This window comes from Agelaius phoeniceus, chromosome 5 (assembly GCF_051311805.1).
Source record: "Agelaius phoeniceus isolate bAgePho1 chromosome 5, bAgePho1.hap1, whole genome shotgun sequence".
Taxonomy (NCBI): Eukaryota; Metazoa; Chordata; class Aves; order Passeriformes; family Icteridae; genus Agelaius; species Agelaius phoeniceus.
Window position 1 is genome coordinate 3,593,263 of NC_135269.1, and position 18,832 is coordinate 3,612,094.

The 18,832-nt window shown below is 39.1% G+C and overlaps 1 protein-coding gene across 4 annotated transcripts in view; it reads left to right on the top strand.

The window, feature by feature from the left end:
* EPS8 (EGFR pathway substrate 8, signaling adaptor) overlaps positions 1 to 18,832 on the top strand; it is a 125,141-nt gene that overhangs the window by 20,550 nt on the left and 85,759 nt on the right. For 3 of the 4 annotated variants that reach the window (XM_077178134.1, XM_077178135.1, XM_077178133.1), the window contains exon 2: positions 13,096 to 13,235. The exons of the other annotated variant lie outside the window; for it this stretch is intronic. The gene's annotated coding sequence lies outside the window, so the exon portion shown is untranslated. The remainder of the gene's footprint in view (positions 1 to 13,095; positions 13,236 to 18,832) is intronic. 4 annotated transcript variants of the gene reach the window in all.

An 18,832-nucleotide genomic window follows, 5' to 3' on the forward strand; every position in this document is an offset into this window, starting at 1 on the left:
TGGGTTTGGTGAGGTTTTTTTTGAGCCAGTTTTGGTAAACAAGTCGAACTTGCCTAAGGCTAGAGATACAAAGAAATTTAGAATGGTGACCTGAACCTTTATGCTGAGATATTTTTGCAGAACAGCTCTGTTACCAGTTTGCAAAGCCCCAGGTAATTTGTTTCCTCTGTAAATCTCCCTGAAGAGGAGGCAAGTGTAAAGTATTAAAAAAAAAAAAAAAAATGAGGTTGTAGTCAATTTTCTGCCTTTCCTGAAGGTGGAGGACAGAGCTATTATGCATGACCACAGTCCTTTTTTTAAATTTTTCTTCTCTTTCCTGATGTTTGATACCTGGGAGCAGGATGATATTTTGCATAATTATAACTAGAAATCTGTTGTTGATGCTTTGCATCTCAGTCCTGGCTGGAATGCAAATAACCACCCAGTTTGGTAGGACAGCTATAGTTTATACACCCAGGACACAGGCTGAGGATAACTGTGCAAGGCCACAGATATTTGCCTTCCCTCCTGCAAATTCAGTGGGAAACATTTGCCCAAACTCCTTCCTTGTTCTCTCTTTTTTTTTTTTTTTTTTTTTTTAAGCTGGAATAGAATTCAGTGAAATATGTGGAAAAATAAGTAAAAACACTTTAATATCAATATTTTCTTTCTTGATGAGCACAAGGTAACCAGAGAGCTCCTGTATTGCTGCTGTGTCCCAGTGCTTGTCCTGGGAAATGCTCAGCTGGGGCAAAAATTTCTCCTTTAGGCTATGACAGAAGAATATAATTTTCAGCACTGGTTTTGCTAGGCAATTCACTGTGGAAATAGTACTAGAGGCTGTCAAATTGAAAGGATTTGCAGATTTTTGAAAAAATGAACAATATGCCAAGCTGAAGTTAGGGTTTTAGGAACAGTCTAAGCATTGTTATATGGGGAAATAATTATTTTCTTGCCTGGCTAGAGGACTGCCAGCTTTCATGCTGTCAAGAAGAATGCACATGTAACCTGAATAACACATAATCATGTCTCACTGGAACTTAAAGATATGATTTACAGGACTGACAGGCTCTTTGTTGTATCAGCATTGAGTGGTTGCAGCCCAAAGAAAAATCCACTTCAAGTACCTAGATAAGAATTAGGCTGAAAAATATGTCATGTTTTTAATTCTGTGAATTGTTGTGTCTCTGAGTAAGCCTTGTATGCAAAACATTTTTACTTCTCTCATGAACATTAAACATAATATTCTCATTTTCCTCTTACTGCAGCATTTTTGCAGTTTGGTAATAAGTATTTCTTTTTCTAATCTGTCTGTGCCCACTGTGTTTGTTTTTGCCCGCTGCATGCAACCTTCATTACTGGCATTTCCAAGGAAATCTGTAGCATTCTGGGGACTAAGCTTTGCCATGGTGTTGAAACTCACTGCAGGAGGAGGTATTTAAATCCAGTTTCATGTTGACAGCACTGTGCTGAGAACTTTCTTTCGTGGTCCCTTCTGCAGCCATCCCATGATTGCCAGGATCAGTATAAATAATGAGTGGCTGAAAAGAAAGGGAACCAAGTGACTTTAACTCCCCTTTCTATAAATACCTCATCTTCCTGCCTAATTTTCCCCAGGGAATTTTCTCCAATGTTGTTTGTTCTGCAGGCTGGGGGTGTGTTCATCTCCCTGCTTTCACAAGGGTCTATCTTGTGAAGCCACTGGCCCAGCATCACTACTAAGCAAATATTTACTGAGTTAATTGATGGATGCTATAGATGACAAAACTTAGAGCTGCTACAGACAAGTTTTGGCATTGTAGGTGGATTTTTCCTCTCTCAGGGAAGGGCTGCCTCAGTCTCCAGCAGAAGGTGACAGGCACAAACTGAATTCTTCAGCTTTGTTCTGCAGCTGTACTCGAAGCCATCCTGCATCCACATTAATTTCCTCCAAGGAGAGATTTAGAACTTGGAGATCCTGGCCTGGGTGTCATTCTTCTGAAGGAACTTCAGAAATGGGCACAGAGCCTTGCCATGTCATGGTTGGTTGGGGTCCTGAGGCAATATTTAGTGTAACAGAATAAGCAGTGCTCCAGTTAGCACAGTCATCTCTTATGCAGGGAGATGCATTTATGCCTTCCAAGACAAAGAACCTTTTCACTATATGTCCAGCTATTATTCTGTTAGTTCTTTGTGGGGAATTAGCACATCTTTGTTTTCCTTTGGGCAGGGAAAGAGTTTTGCACGCTCTCACTGAAAAGCCCAGTGTTTGAAGACACAACACTTAACATAAGGATTAACTTCTTAAAAGACTTGAAGGTCCCTGTGGAGTTGCCTGAGCCCATTAATAAAAGTTTACATTTTCAGCCTAATGTATTAATTATGTTTGTCCAATTCCTAGAGGACCAGTGGATCAAATTAATCTTAATTAAATTTCAGGGTGTGATAGGAGAGGAAAAAAAATATTGTAGAGTTTAAAGCTTGAAAGAGTCACTAGGCGAGCAGACTGTTACTTTTTCTGATTAAAATGTAAATACATTTTAAATTAAATTCCAGTAAATACATTTTAGCTTACTCATTTTTAGACTGAAGGAGTTAGACTTTCAGTAATAGGATGACTACTGTGTTTTTGTCTTCATGAAAAGATTGTTTTTCAGACCAATAGGTTGAAAGCTCTTTTGATAAAGCATGGCATGTCATGCTAGGCCTGTAAATTATTTTGATGAAATTTGTGACTCTAATAATAATATTAAACACTAGAAACAAAATTTCTATGGTGGATGTTTCCATATACTCAAAAGAGAAAAAGCTGAAAGTGATAAAGATGGAAGCCACTCATATTTTTGTGCTCAAGTTGAGTTAAATCTTCCATTCAAATCCTGATCTAGCAATCCTTAGATGTGTGAGACCATGCAGAATTACTTAATCTCCTGAGGATGTCTGCATTTTAATAAAACAGATGTCAGTTTTGCATCTTGAGGTCTATTTCTTGTTTCTGAGGAAAATTTTTCTTTTGATTTAAATCCAACAGAAAGGGGTTTTTTTTAAAACATTTCTCTTTATCTGGCTAATATCACCCTCTTGTAAAGCAACAAAACATCTCTCCTTTTCTTATTCTGTAGAGTGTATTTAGTGCTCTTTCTTATCTCTTCTTGTCTCTTAACAAAATTCATGTACACATAGGCATCACCAGAATTTTTTTCCCCATTATATTAATTTTTCCCCATTATATCAATTTTTTTCCCCATTTTACTAATTTCCCCCCCATTATATTAATTTTTTTCCCCCATTATATGAATTTTCAGTGGTTCAGGGCTCTAAAAGACGGTATTGGCTTTGGTCTTCTAGAAACATTCTTGTTAAGAGCTGTCATTTACTACTTCCTTTGGGCTGTTTTTTCATCCACCTTGTTTTAAAACAATTCCTAGAAGCTTGCAGGAAGTTTAGCACAAGATGTTCTTGGTGTAATCCACTGACATAATTGATTTATTCTATGCATTTATGCCCTAGGTGGGCAACATGAAGTATCTGGTTTATGTTTGGGGGTGGTTTTGGCATGGCAAGACACTGACAGCAGTGTTTTGAATCCCCAGGGAGGTGAAAATATTTTCCCTGGAGTATGATTTTGATGTATCAAAAGTTTTCTCTGTCTTCTTTTTCTAATGTGTCTGTTGTGTACATACTTCCTTTATTTTAGCAAAAAAAAAAAATTCTTTAATAATATAATAAATAATTTTAAATAAACAATAACTTTAATAAATAATTTAATAATTTAATAAATTTAATAAATAATTCTTTATTTCACCCTTGCAAACAGAGGGGAAACTGTGGATTTATTATTAAAGTCTAATAAGGGTGCACAAATTGTTTTGAAGTGCAAGACAAATGACCCTGCTTGGGTAATGTAAATAATGCATGGGTTACCTGACAGACTGCAGGCACTTCTAGAGTTTCTCACCTTATCCCATCTCCTACAAACTGTTGGAAAAGGTTAAATTCCAGTTAGGCTGGGAACTGTTGCTTCCTTCATTAGGCTTAAAAAGATTGTCCCCATTTTCAGTTTTTCTCCTTTTTTCCTAAGCCTCGTAATAGACATGTGTAAGATTTATTTTGCTTTTCCATTATAACCTCTTAAGTTTTGTGATTTGGCCCCAAATTTATTCCTCCATACAAAGATGTGGAATAGCCTCTTTCAGCCTGCAAGAAACAGAGTTTTATTCACTTTTTTCTTGAATTTGTTTACCAATTTGAAGTTTTTCTTTTCATTCATCACCATGAGTTGATTTTCTATGGCCAGAATTGCAAGTCTGAAAGTAGCTTTAAATGCATAAAATAACAATGTAATGAATGTTGTTTTAAACAAGAGCAGATTTCTGATTTTATTTATTTTCCCCAGAAAAATTCTGGTGGTGTGATTAAAATGATGAAACATTGGATTAGGAATTGTTTGTTCAGAGGGGTTTTATGTTTGAGTGTGTTCAGCATTGGTAATCACTCTATGCAGTGAACAAAACCAAACACAATTGAAATACTTTGTTGATAGCCGCAAGACAAAATTGTAGGCATTCTTGGGAAACTTAAAGACTTTTTCTTTTTCTTTTTTTTCCTTCTGGATGGGATGCACAAAAGTCCTTTTTGGTCATGAAGATTTTTAATGTCCTCACTTTGTTGTCTAGCAACGTTGATTTAGAGTTACTCTGTTTTGATCATAATTGCCAGGCAAAAATAGTGTGGAAATATGAGAGATGTGCAGAATGGTCAATACAGAGCCGAGAAAAAGTAGCCCTGTAACCATGGTGGGGGTTTTTGGGTTTTTCCAGTCGAGCATTTCTGTGTTTGTTTTTCTGTACAATTTGTTAGCTCAGGATTAGGCTCTTTTGTTTGTGGTGTAAATCCTGTTCTTGGCCTACAATGAATATTAATTAACTTCTGTACTTATACCTGCCCTGTTGCAGAACCAGCTCCTTATTAGTAAGGCAATAAAAGCAGAAATGAGATGATATGAGGAAGTCAAAGAGAATCTGGGATCAGATCAAGGGCAAACACCCTTGTTCTAAAATTATAAAACAGAGGAAGAGAGATAATTAGAAAAGTTGGAAGGTATTTAAGCATGAGGATTTCCTTTTTATGCACCCTTAACTTTTAGAGGGGCATTACTGCAAGGCATTATTGAAAGCATTACTCTTTAATAGACCTCAATAAAAGAAACATTAGCAAGAAAACCTTCATAGAGGTAAGTGGTGGTTTTTGTCATTCCTCTGGGTTTTTTCTTTATAAAGTGGAACCTTTTAGAAAGCTGACTCCTAGCTCAGACTTGATTAAAGGAATATTATTTTGCAGTTGACCTTTGCAGGGTTCCTGATGAGTATTTGGCCATTGTTGGTACCTTTCATCACCTAGAGGAAGCTGAGGGAGGGACCTTGTCCTACAGCAAGGGGGCTGTCATGTTTGTTTTTCTCATGTAGGATCTGAGGAGAATATCTAGGCCAAGGTCTCCAGAAATCCTTGCCTTTCAGAGTGTCCTGAGCTCTGTCCTGGCCAGAATCCTGCTCCAATCAGAGGCTGGATTGCCCTGTTTTTTAATACCCAACCAACCAAATGAGAAAAAAAAACCCAAAAAAACCCAACAACAACAAAAAAAACAACCCTAACCCTCCTCCCCAAAATCCCACATTTAAACAATAAACTACATTTTTAGAGTTCTTATCACTACCACTTTATATGTGACTTATTCCCATTGCAACAGGAATTAGAAGTTCTGCTCTCCTGGGAACATTGCAGATTCTTTAGAAGGAACAGAGCATTCTAAGAAAACTGCCATCTTGTCCTTGTTGAACACTATTGGGTTCTTGATTCTTCAAAATAACATGTCACTTTTTTTGTTAGACCTGATAGTTGGCTTGAAAACAGGTTTGTTCTCTTTTCTTTCCCCCTTTTTCCCCAATATGCATTACCAGACTAAAAAAGGCTATTGCAAACCTGGCTTTTCACAGTTGCATTAATTTTTTTTAAGGTAGATTTAACTTGACACGTGATTTAACGTGCCTCATTACATTATAATAAACTATTAATTTGTGAAGTAGGAGTCAATTATAAAGAGTTCAGGGGCTGTGGTCAGCAGCAATAATGGAGCAGAAGAAAAAAGGTCACAAGTGCTGAATTTTGTCACAGGTTGCTTTGAGTCAGAGCAGAAGGTTTCTGATTTTGATGGGCACTATCAGAAGAGACTGGAAAACATCCCCAGGAGTTGCAGGGCTTTGATCCCAGGGCTGGTCAGTGATTCTAACTGGGGAGAAGTGCAAAAGCAAAGGGAAGAAATGGCATTTGAGGAAATGAAGAGATGGACTGAAAATTCTGGCACCCAGATGCCTCAATACTGTGACTCTTTTGTGATTCCCAGGTAAAGGATAGCATGAACTGCTGAAGACTGTCTGGTTTTACAATTGTCTATAAAATGGTTCACAAAAATCAAATTGATTTGATGTGCAGGAGTATAGGAAAAAAAATTAAGAGGTTGGCAGAAGTTTTTAGGTGTTTCAGAGGCTGTGTCCGTGGTGTGCTCTGTCTTCTCTTGGGATAAAAATTTAACGAATCCAAATTTTGATACAGCTTCAAAGTAATTCCTGATTACATCATGATGGGGAAACCCCTCCTCCTCAGCTACAAAGAGAAAATTATTGGCACTAAAAGTAGTTTATTACTACAGACCATGCTTGAAATAACTTTTATGACCACAGTGGCTGTAATGTGGTGGATGTCTGGAGGTGTATTGATGTGAAAACCCCTCTGCTTTCCTTTGAGGAAGGGATTTCAAAGAGCTGCCTGAATTTTTACTTTCCTTAATAAACAGAAAAGACTCAAGATCTTCCTGATGATACAGTTCTCCAGTGCTAGGAAGGGCCAGGTTCCTAATCTGTGCAGAGTGTTAAATTTACCCCAGTCTGAACCAAATGTTCTGTCATTTGCCTTTTGGCCCTGAGTTTCTTAACTCTGTTAAGAAACTGTTCCTTTGTGCTGCTTCCCCACCCTTCTTTTAAAGGGATTCCTGTTTTCTGCCTTCCTTCTTCCACATCTTGAGAAGTTTCACACAACAAATGAGCTACAATAAATTTACACAAGGCAAGATTACCATATTTTTTAAACAAGCTTCTTGATTTGTTAAATTTTCACATGAATACTGGGTGTTTTTTATGGTGTGCTTTGCCCTTCTGAAAAAGTAAAGAGAGCCTGACTTTTCAGGCTACAGCAGGACAGTGGCCTGGATTATTTCAGCTCTCATTTTACAAGAGGGCCAGCAAAGGAAGGACTTGATAGCAGGCAGCTGGGAAATTCAGTTGCTTTGCTACTGAGCACAGTGAACATTTTGGTAATCTCTAGTGCTGAGATATGCCAAGGATGGATGTTGTTTTATGCTAGTCTGTCCATGTTCTCTGTTTTGTTGTTTCTGTGCGATGTCATGTGTTTTTTGATGGTTTTCTTTATTTCTCCTTTGCTGAACAGGAAAATTGAACAAAAAAGGTCACCTAGAAGAACAAGCAGAGTTACTTTTCACAGCTTTGTTTCTACTGCTCTGAGCACTTGTGGTGAAAAAGCACCTGAAATAAGTGCAGGGTGGTGCAGAGGGAGTGCAAAGGGTGAACAGGGATATGATGGGTGTTTTTGCCACAAGGCAGTATCTAGAAATTGATATTTAGAACGTTCCTCAAGTCCCACCAAATGTGCTAAGCCTGAGAATCAAGGGCTGAGCATTTCTGCTCACATTTCACAGTGAGAAACCAACCCCTTCTTGCACTCTCCTGCTCCTTTCCAAAACCCAAATGATTTTTCTTACTGTTTTTTCTGAAACCACGTGTGATGCTTTCCACACATCTCTTAAGCTACACCAGCCCATGTCAAAGGTGTGGGAATTGATGCAGTTTTTGAGAGAATTCCCAGTCTTACGTTTTCCATTTCTGGGTGGTGAATTTAATCACACCAGTAACACCCTGTGTCTGTTTCCCATTGCTGTGCTCTCTGTGCTCATCCTTTCAGTCTGTAGTGGTATTTGAAGACAATAATTTAATCTTCCTAAATAATAACCTGTTCTCAGTTTTGTTTACCCCATGTGAGTATCTAGAGAGACAGGTTTGTCTTTTGTCGTGCTAGCAAGAAATCCCAGGTCTGTTGAGATGTAAGACCAACTGTGTATTGACTTCAGGAAAGCAGAAACTTAGCCTCTGCAGGTTTTTTTCTATTAATAATCTCTCTTTGGTTGAATTGAAAAAATAATAATTGTAGGGTTTCTACTAAGATATGCCTCTAGCAGGTAGAATAAAGGTTTCCATATGAATACATTTGACAGTGTAACTTTAATGCACTGAGGTTCAGAAGTGGATCCAAGCAGAATATATGAAAAGAATTTTTATAATACCTGAGACTAATATAATTTGTTTCCTATTTCAAAATAAAAATAGTACTGATTGATTTTCAATTTATTAAACCTGATCCTTGCAGAGTTTGAAAACCAAACACTGTGGCAGGAGGAATCTAAAAGTAAAACCAGGTTTCATTGCCTATCCTGTAAGGAGCTGAAGCTGAAAAAAATGCAGAAGTAAACAAGGAAACAGCTTGTGACAATAGCCACTGAAATCTAATATCTGGCTGTGAATAAACCAAGTGTGACATTGATGTAGGGAACCAAGGAAAGTATAAACACTCAAAAGGTGGCCACAACAACACCAATAATAATAATAATATTTATCATAAGTTTGAACTCCTATGGCAATGAAGGTGGACAACTTTTAGACATCAAACTAGATTTACAAAGCTTTGCATCAGCAACATGAAATATTTTTTGCAGTTCTGTTGCCTTCCCCTTCAGATTTCTGTTTCTCTTTATATCCATCCCACTCTTGGGTGGTATTTTATTCATCTCTTTAGGATAACTATCCTATAGTGGAATTATAGTGCAGCATTTTGAAATTATACTCTTGAATATAATCTTTTAAGTGTCTGACTTGTACATAGGTGGTGTGGAGGCTTCCTTTTCTTTTGGCATTCTGACAAAATGATACAGCACTTTACCCATCAGAGAGAAGGGATGGGCATTTGTGTGGGAAATGTGACCAATCTGTCTGTGGTACATTGGGAAAAACTGTTCTTCTAGGGATGCTGGATTTTGCATTGTGTATCTGGTGAAATAAGAATTTTTGTTAGCCAAGAAACTTTCACAAACGTTCATGCAAGCAGACCTGCTGCAGGGTTAGGCACTGAGATGTTTCTGGGGGTATCTCAGTATCTCCCTGTAGGGTAGAGGGTGTGTTATATATGTTAATTTTAAATTCATTAGTACTTCTAAAACAGGGATTACAGGTGCATCACACTAAGGGGTCTGTTGTCTCCTTTGACCTTACCAGTAATGCTTTTATCTTTGCCTTGCAAAAAGGCTTTTCCCTGTGCACTTACCCATCAGCTTCTGAAAGGCCAAGAGAGGTAAAAGCTGAATTTGGAGGAGGTTTTTTGTTAGTTTTGAATTTCTTTTGGGTTTTTTTTTTTTTTTGTTTTGTTTTGTTTTTTGTTGGTTTTTTTTTTCCCTAGATTACATAAGTGGCTGATTTAGGAACAAAATATGATGTTAAATAAATTTATGTGTGATGATTTAAAGTTCTTTTTCCTGAGTGCTGCATTGCCATCTCCACACACTGCCCCTCTCTTTTCCACATCCTCAAACCCTGCTGGTGTGCATCAAGAGACTCGCATTAAAAACAGGAAAAAAATAAGCAAAAATGAAGAGAGTTAATTACAGCTGTTTATAATGCTGTGGAAGAAATGTTTAAAAAATAGTGAAAAAGGCCCTTTCCCTATTATTAGTAATTTCCCAGAGAAGTAGTGGTTCTAGGTCTGTTCAGGTGGCCACTTCCCCTCCCTTTGAAGCATGTGATTTTACTTTTCCAAGACAAGGTTATGCCAAGCTAATTGATTCTTTTCTTTCCCATTCTTATTAAATAAGTTTGGCTGAGCCACATTTACTTGGATTAAATGCAAGGAAAAAGAAAACTCACATTGGTTCAGGAAGTTTGTTTTGTGGTTCTTTAGAAAAGAACATTCTGTCCACTCTTTGTAAAACCAATACAAACAGTCTTTTGGCACACACACTATTCTTTGTAGATACCTTGCTTTAAATTATCTCTCTGTTATTTTGCAAGATTAAGTATCACAGTCCATATTTCCTGGATAAATCCTGCCTTGTGTAATTGTGCTTTCACTTTAGAAGTCACACCTCCAGTGGTAGTTGGTAGTTTAATATGATTAAATCTTCTAAACACTATTTGAGATCTGCTGATGAAAGATACTGAATAATGAATTGGTGATTATAAATTTTAGGACAGTAAATGTGGTTTATGTAATAGCTCTTATTTAGAAGTGGTTACATCTCATTGCAGAAATGATCATGTAAATATGATGTTAAGGAAAAAAGAGCTGTAGAGGCACAGAGTAAAACTACAAGAGGTTTTTATTTTGTAATTGGGGAATTGTGTGTGAGTTTTGTGGAGAAATGTCCTTTTCCTTCTTAAGTTTTTTAAAGGATATTTTTCTAAGGGTTTTTATCATTATATCAATTAAAGGTACTCTGTGCTACTAAAGGAGTAGTGGGATAATGCATTACATGTGCTTGTAGCAGGCATTTATCACATGTGAGAACCTGGCAGGAGCTGCCAGAATTGGGAGTAACAGCAGAGAACGAAATGTGCACTGTGCAACCTTAGTCAAACAGGGAGCAATCTCTGGTGCCCTCTTTTGATAATATATTTGGTGGAACCAGTTAGGGGAGGATCTTAAGCGATGTTAATAAATTATTGGACTGAGTCTTCAAGTGTCTGTATCTTCTGCTGGCTTGGGCTCTTACTGGAAGGGAAAAAAAAAAGATGTCCTGTACCTTGTAAGAGGCAGTCCTACATGTAGTAAATAATATTCCTAGAGAGTGATAAAAGCAAATCACATCTGTCCTGTAACAGCTTGGAATTGAGCTGAGGGTTTACACACACATCTGGATGTAAGTTTTGAGAGCTATGTTTTTTAACATCAAAGGAAAACACAATGAAGAACCCCAACCTTTTGAACTTTCTATTTCCATACGTTTAAATCCAAAGACTAAAGTATTCTGAATGTCATGCCTGTCTTATCTTTCTAGCAAAGCCTTTTCCTATAATTAAAAAGGCATCAATTTTTCTAATTGTTGCCAAATCCAATCTGAGCCTCCCACACAATCATTTCACCCTTCCCTCCCCCTCCCATCATTGTCTGATATTTTGTTTGCACAGTCATTATTCATTAACTGTGCTCATGTCCAGGGCAGCAAACAGAGGAATCACATCAGCAAGGAGGAGATCAGAAACTCATCAGTAAAATCTGTTTTTTTCCTTTTCTATTTTACATTGGCTTTCAGATAAGAATCCCAAAACTTGTTACAAATTTCAGAGATAAGGAGCCTGGAAACAATGACTATGCTGTTTGCTGCTTCCTTTCCTTAGCAGAATTCTTTAGTCTTCCATTCTACTGAGAATTCATTTCTATGTAAGAAGCTACTGAGATTATAAGTCACTATTGGAAAGGAAAGAGGCGTAGTCTGTCCTTTTTTAAAAAAAAATTCTTACAGAATCGCACACAGTCATTAGTTGGAGTTGGAAGGGACCTCTGGAGATAATCTCATCCAACCCCCTTGCCAAGGCAGGGGTCACCTAGAGCAGGTTACACAAGAACAGGTGGGTTGTGGAATCTCCAGGAAAGGGAGATTCCCCTGCCTCCCTGGGCAGCTGTTCCAGTCTGAAGTTCTTCCTCATGTTGAAGTTCTTCCTTATGTTAAGGTGGAACGTACTGTGTTTCAGTTTATGGCCCCTGCTCCTTTTCCTGTTACTGGACACCACAAAAAGGAGCCTGGCACCATCCTCATGGCACCCCTTTGAGATGTTTATATGTATTGATGAGATCCCCTCTCAGTTTTCTCTTCCCTGGACTAACCAAGCCCAGCTCCCACAGTCTCCTCTTGAGAGAGGCACTCCAGACCCCTCAGCATCATTATGTCCCTCTGCTGCTCCAGTGGCTTCTTTTCTTTTCCTTCTTCTATTTCCCTTCTTCTTTTCCAACTTTATCCATGTTTTGAAGGGAATAAAATGGGCATGGAAGGCTGGAGAGCCTTTCCTGAGGTCACTGAGCTAGGAAAAGCTGAGGCTCATGAATGAAAAGCCTTAAGATGTGCCCATGTGTTGTCCTTTCCTCTGTGAGGCTTTCCTGGTCAGAAAAAACCCCCATTAATTGTTTATCTCCCTTCAAATATGAAAATGTTATGTTTTCAGCAGAAACAGGTGATTAACAGATAAACCACCAGTAGAATCTGGTCATATTAGTAAGTAGATTGAAAAGGTTTAGTATAAAAACTAATACAATATACTACTTCATTTTTACATTAATGTGCAACCGCTGGATCAATTCATATTGACTGAATTGACCCATTGTCACTTGTCCCAGCTCACTGGAGTTGACTTGGTACTGCTTCTTCTAGTTCTCTTGCTATATCAAATTGATCTGTGTGTTTTAATTAATTTTAGTTGGATTTATTGTAAATGGCCTTGTAAGGGAGAGGAAATGGAAGACACAGGATTGGGATAATGCCAAAATGAAGGCCTAAAGAGAGTAATTCATAAGAAAATTCTGCTGTAAATTGGTCAGATTTGCTAAAATTTGAAGAGCTGGTCAGTGCCTGGAATAGTGCAGTTATGAAGCTGGCAGTGACTCCTATTACAGCTAAGTCAGAATGAAGCATTGGATACGAATAAAGACATGAAATAAAAGAGGATGAATGTCTTGAATGTCAGATTCAAACTGAGGGGTAACAAAATTTGAAGGGTTTATAGTGGAGGCTGTTCCTTTATCCTGACCATGAGGTTCCTTTTAGCTCTACAGAGCAGTTCTTTTTGGCATTACTGGTATTTAGGAAACTCACACTGACAGTAGTGGATGAACTCTAACCAGAACTGCATTTCTCCCTGTCATGCACTGAGGGGAAATCACATTTTAAGAAGTCAGGGATTAGCAAGCTGAACTCATTGTGTAACGTGCAGTGGAATTGCAAAGCTGAACCTGTTTCTTTCTGGTTTTCAGTGATTTGTCCTGTTGGGCAGCTGCCTTCTGAGTGCCTCTGGAGAGATGCCAGCCAGCTGAATTAAGCAGTAGCAGGGGCAGCATCTACCCAGGCTGAAGTTCTAAGCCCAGGCACGTGGCATTTGCACAAGTGATCACTGGTGAGTTGTACACGGGCACAGCTTCTCTCCTTCCTCTCTGTCTCTTCAACCACTGGCATCTGTTGCAGCCTCTGAGTTCTGGATGCACAGACTGGCCTGCCTCGCTTGTTTTTCCCAGAGTGTGACTGATGGGCTTAGAGAATGTGAAAAACGCCAATCGCTTGTTTTTAAAATTTTAAAAGTTTAGTAGAAATAAAATGGTTATAAAACTAGTAGTATAATTAGAGCAATAAAAATTTGGACAATTAGGGTTTAGGACAATATAAGACAATAGAAACAAAGAGTTCAGGTACCTCTTTCTGGGCAAAATAAGCCCAAAAAAGGACACACGTTAACAGAGGATTAACCCTTAAAAGCAATAGCCTGTTGCATATTCATACACCTCATACAGGATGCATAAATTCCATTCAAACACAGGATTCTGTCTGGTCAGTGTCAGCTTCTTCCTCTTAATCCTGATGGCATCTTCAGGGCTGAGTGAGGCAGGAAGAAGTTTGTTTCTTCTGATAAGTGAGCAATAAATTCTTTTTCTCTGAAATATTTGGGTGTCCTGTAGCTGCTATCTGGTCTGAGTACCTCATTCCTTTCTTAAAAAGGAAAATCTCACATACATAGTTTCTATTTTAACATTATATTGTAACCTAAAACTATATTTAACACTCAAGTAAATTAATACAGCATAACTTTCTAACACAACACATATAATATTCATTTTAATATTTGTGAAAAGCCAATCATAAAATACGCATTTTTCACAGAGAATATGAGAGTGGTCCAGGTTACCAGCTAATCTTAGGAAATCCTTACTGTTTGTTTGTATGTTTATGGATTATTTTCCCCCTCTCCCTCCGCTGAATGAGTAATGTCCTGGTGAGGCCAAACTTCAGTTCTATAACATTTGTGTGTTATACTAGATGATATCACTGTGCTTTTTTTTAACCAGAGGAGATTTTGTACCCTCTTCCTTAGTGCCTCATAGCCTGGAAATCCAAGCTGTGGGGTTCTGATAACAGAAGTACTGACTGGCTGCTGTCAGCACGAGGGTGATTAAAAATGTGTGTGTGCATGCTGCTTCACTCCCTTTCCAGCTGAATAGAAAATGAAACTGCCCAAAGCCTTTTATGTAAGTGCATGGATTTGGGGTTTTTTTTCCTGTTTAAATCTCTGTGTGGCTGTGTGCAGACAAACTTCAGCCCCAGCTTCCTTTTGAAGATGCTGTGTAAAGAAAAGAGTGAGCTTGTTCTGACCTCTGAGGAGTGATCCTGTTTCCAGCTCAATACCAGACATAACCTCTCCACAAAAAGCAATAGCTAACCATTATTTTTTTTTAGGCGAAGGTGGTTTCTAGTCAGTTTTTCCAATCTGTGATTTTCCTTGATAAAACAAGAGCAATCTGCTTCTTGCAGCAGCTGAAATGCTGTGATTCTTTGACAGCAAATGTGTGGAGAGCTGCCTTACACCTTGTAACCCCCTGCTTTCTTTAAGACTGCCATGCTGGGCTGACTGCTGTTTTCCTGGGAGTGTGGCACCAAGGAATTATTGATGAGATGCAGCCTGCTCTGTAAAACACACGTTTGCTATTAAAAACAACATATGTGTCCTTAGCTATAGCTAATAAATTAAAAATCTCTGTGGAATTTGGGGAGATAGCTCCTCTAGACATGGAAAGAATCCCATTAAAGCATCAGCATGGCACAGCTCAGCATCAGGTGCTGAATTGTCCTATGAATATCAGAGTAGGGGCTTTGTGCTTTAGGCAGAACTACCTGAAGGTCTCTTCTGGAGCAGCAGAAGGAGCCCCCTGTAAGGATGGGTGCAGGAAGGGTGAAATGCATCCAGGGCACTTGTCTCTGGCTCTTTCAGGTTCTTGCCATATTGTTAGAAAGGCAGGTTGGAATATTTGGACAAAGACCTGAAGGTCAGTGCTGTCCTGAGCTCTCCGTGCTACCTTGATCAGCAACAGAGTTGGAAAATCACCCCGGCCTGAAAAACTATGAGGGTAATTCTGCTTTCTGCTGGAGGGGGCAAAGGCAGAGCAAGGAATACAGGCACATTATTTCAAGGTCCAGTAGCCTATTAAGCTAGACTAAAATAAGTAGGCTTTAATTAGTGGAAAGTTTAGGAAAACACATTTGGTGTTATTGTCACATAACAAGTTGGAACATACCTGTCCTTAAGTTCCTTTCCTTTTTATTGCTGCTGCTCTTCCTGCTCCAGTTCAAGCATAGCAGCTTCTGTCTTGGGAACTGAAGGTAGATGCAGTTCCTTTCTGCTTCTTGAGAACTGTGAACCCCAGCACTTAAATAATACAGCAACTTCAGTGCTAACAGCAGCATCTTTGGAGGAGAGAGGTTTTCAAATTTTTGCAGTTGATTTTCAGGGTGTGTAGAAATAGAGAATGGAAGGTAGTTATTGAAACACTGTTTTTTTTTATTTAAAATTATTGTCACTTGGGTAGGTGCACTTTATTTTTGCTTGTCAATATTTTCAGTTATTAAAATTTAGAGATCATAGATTTTTCTAGAAGCCAGAGAATTCCAGCTGAAGGACCTCTGTGTCTTGGTCAGGGGGACACCAGTTTATGACAAATGTCTGTGTGCTGTGTCTGAGCTGTCAGCCTGACTCACAGGATGGAATGCTTGCATGGGGAAAAGGCAAAAACCTTTGCTCCCTTGTGACAGGGGTGGGAAACCATCTCCATGTGGAGAGGTTCCTTTGGAACTGCACATCACCAGGAAGGTGCATTGAAAATTCACTTTATTCACAAATAAAGACTGAGTCAAGCCAGTGCCTGCTTATCAGGTCAGGTGGTGACTGTGCTGTGCCATCAATCACAGTGCCCTGAGCACAGCCAGTTCCATGGCTGCACTTAAGAAATGCGTGTGAACTCCAATGCAGGTTTTTAGTTTGTTGTTTCAGTTGTTTTTTGTGGTTTTTTGTTTTTTTTTTCCTATTTCTGAGAGCACTATAGAGCACAGAACTTCAGGTGCAGGGTGTCTGGGGAGTGTCCTGCCCTTGGGGTTGAGTGGTGTTTTGCACTTTGCTTGCAATTTTGCTCCATTGCTGTTTGCTAAGTGCAGTGCAGACTTTTGAAACTACAGTTTGAACTTTCATCTGGAAGCTGAATTTTCTTCCACATTTTTCTTATTTTTTTAAAATTAATTTCTAGTTCTTCTTAATTAGAGTGTCAGAACAGTATTATCATAGAATCATAAAATATTTTACATTGGGGGGGATCTTTAAAGACCATCTAGTACAGCCCCCCTGCAATGGGAAGGGACTTGTTCAAGTAGCCCAGGTTTCTCAGAGCCCCATGAATATTTCCAGGGATGGGATATCCACCACCCCTCTGGGTAACTTCTTTTACCACCTTCATTGTAAAAAACATCCTTGTATCCATTCTAATTCAACCTTCTTTTACTTTAAAACCATTATCTCTTCTTGTCCTATTGCAGTGGGCCCTGATGAAAGCCTGTCCTCATCTTTCCTGTAGGCTCCCTTGAGGTACCAAATCACTGAAGTGATTGGCTATTAGAAATATTGCAGAATCAGGTAAATGAACCTCCTGCCTCAGGTGGCTGGGTGCTGAAACACACTGACAGGAATTGTAAACCATCATAAGCCTGCAAAAGATTAATGGTTAGCTACCAATGACTGTTTTGAAACTCAAGAAAAATGATAGCTTAAGCCATTGGTATAAATCAAACCACCCTTTTGTTAACATAAATTTTGCTTAGATCCAAAACCACTGATGCTGGATGGATATTCCTGATGATTTTACTCCAGCAAAAATTAACTTCTACTTCTTGACAGGAGTAAATGAGAGATAATGAGATTTTATTATCTGCTCCAATCACCTGTGGCTTTGATTTAAAAACCAAAATTCCTCAGAACCATTGGATTTTTTTTTTTTAAATCCCGTAATCCAAAACAAATGGTTACCTTATCTTTTAAATCCTGTCTGCTCAGGTGGGGGATGTGCTTTAGGACAGGTAGAGACATCTGGGCATTTTCAGGGCTGTCATTGCATGTGGTGAGGGCTGCTGGTGCCCACGAGCCTGGCTCTGCAGGGGAAATCTCAGTGTCACAAGCCAGAGCCTCGCTGCTCGCCGAGTGTTGACAGCTTGTCATTACAGACTGTGCTTTTTCCTCCTCCCTGGTGGATGGAAAGGTTCAGAAATGATCATAATCTCTTTCCTCCAGTGACTGGGGAAGTATCAGGGTTTGTTCTTTCCAGATTTAGGGGAAAAAACCCCAAAAACCCACTCTGCTTTTCATTTGTGCTGAGTTTGCAATTGTTTTATTGTCTCGGTTGGATTTTCATAGCATATCCAAAATCGTTAATCTCCCGTGGAGCGAGAGAGGATGTGAGGAAAAGAAGTGGAGAAGGGAGAGGAAGGACAGAATGGTAGCTAAACACACTGGGGTTTTCTTGGCTTTAGGTACGGTGTTTATTTTACAGCAGCTATTCCTGGTCCCTGGGGGAGAGGGTGGGGTGACAGTGCTGTGTCATGGAACATGGCACTGGCTCACCGCGGGGCAAGAAGGAATTGGGGATCTTCTCTCTCCTTTATCTGGGAGATACATAGAAGAATTTTATTGCTTAGTGCATCAGTGTGGCCAGTCTCTGCTCTGGGCATGCAGGCTGGGGTGCTCAAAGTGGAATTGTGAGATCCAGTGACATAAAAAGAAACCCAAGCAATTAAACTCCCCTGTAGGGTGCAGGTGGAGAGCACCTTTGCCCTCTGTCATCAGAGGGACAGGGCTGGGTGAAGCCAGTCAGTCTGACTTGGCTCCCACCTTTGTTTGGAGGTTGCTGTGGTGATGAATAACCTTTGCAGAGGGTGTGTGAGCCTGTGTGGCTCTGGCAGATCAAACAAAGCCCGGGGTTTCTCACCCCCACATCGGAGCGAGTACCCTGGTGGTGGATTGGGCTCCCAAAATAAGTTAAACCTGTCTGGCAAAGGTACTCTGTAGAAGGAAAGAGGGAAATATTATAATCCAAAAGTCCTCTCTTTTATTATTTTTTCCCTACTGTTGCAAAACACTACATTTTCTATGCCGAGGAAACTTTTGTTTCGTTTTACTCCCCATTTATCAATAAGTGTTTCAGCAAATTATTGTTAAATTCTCTGCATCTCAAAATAGAAGTGTGTTTTTCATACTAAGACACAAAAATCTGACCTAACAACTGCATAGTGATACAGAAGTGTGTGAAATTTGGAATTCTCCATAAGCATTACATGCTTTTCTCATTAATTCACACAAGTATGAGTACACTTGGATGATACAGGTGTCTGAAGATGCTGCAAGTATCACTTCTAGATAAGAATTGCCTTCAAAAAGGTCTTGGAAACTTGTTTTCTCCCCCTCCTAGAAAACCCTAGCAGGAATTGGCAAGAATGAATTGCCACTTGAGGCAACTCATGGAGAATTTTCCTCCCTACATGTCATCCTTCTTCCCAACATCTGTGAAGCTGCCCTGTGCAAAACTCATAGGAAAGTGCTCTGTGAAAAACTGAGTCACTCAGAGATGATCCAGTGGCCATGACAAACACTGTGATGTTTAAAATGTCTATTTTTGCTGCATAATTCCT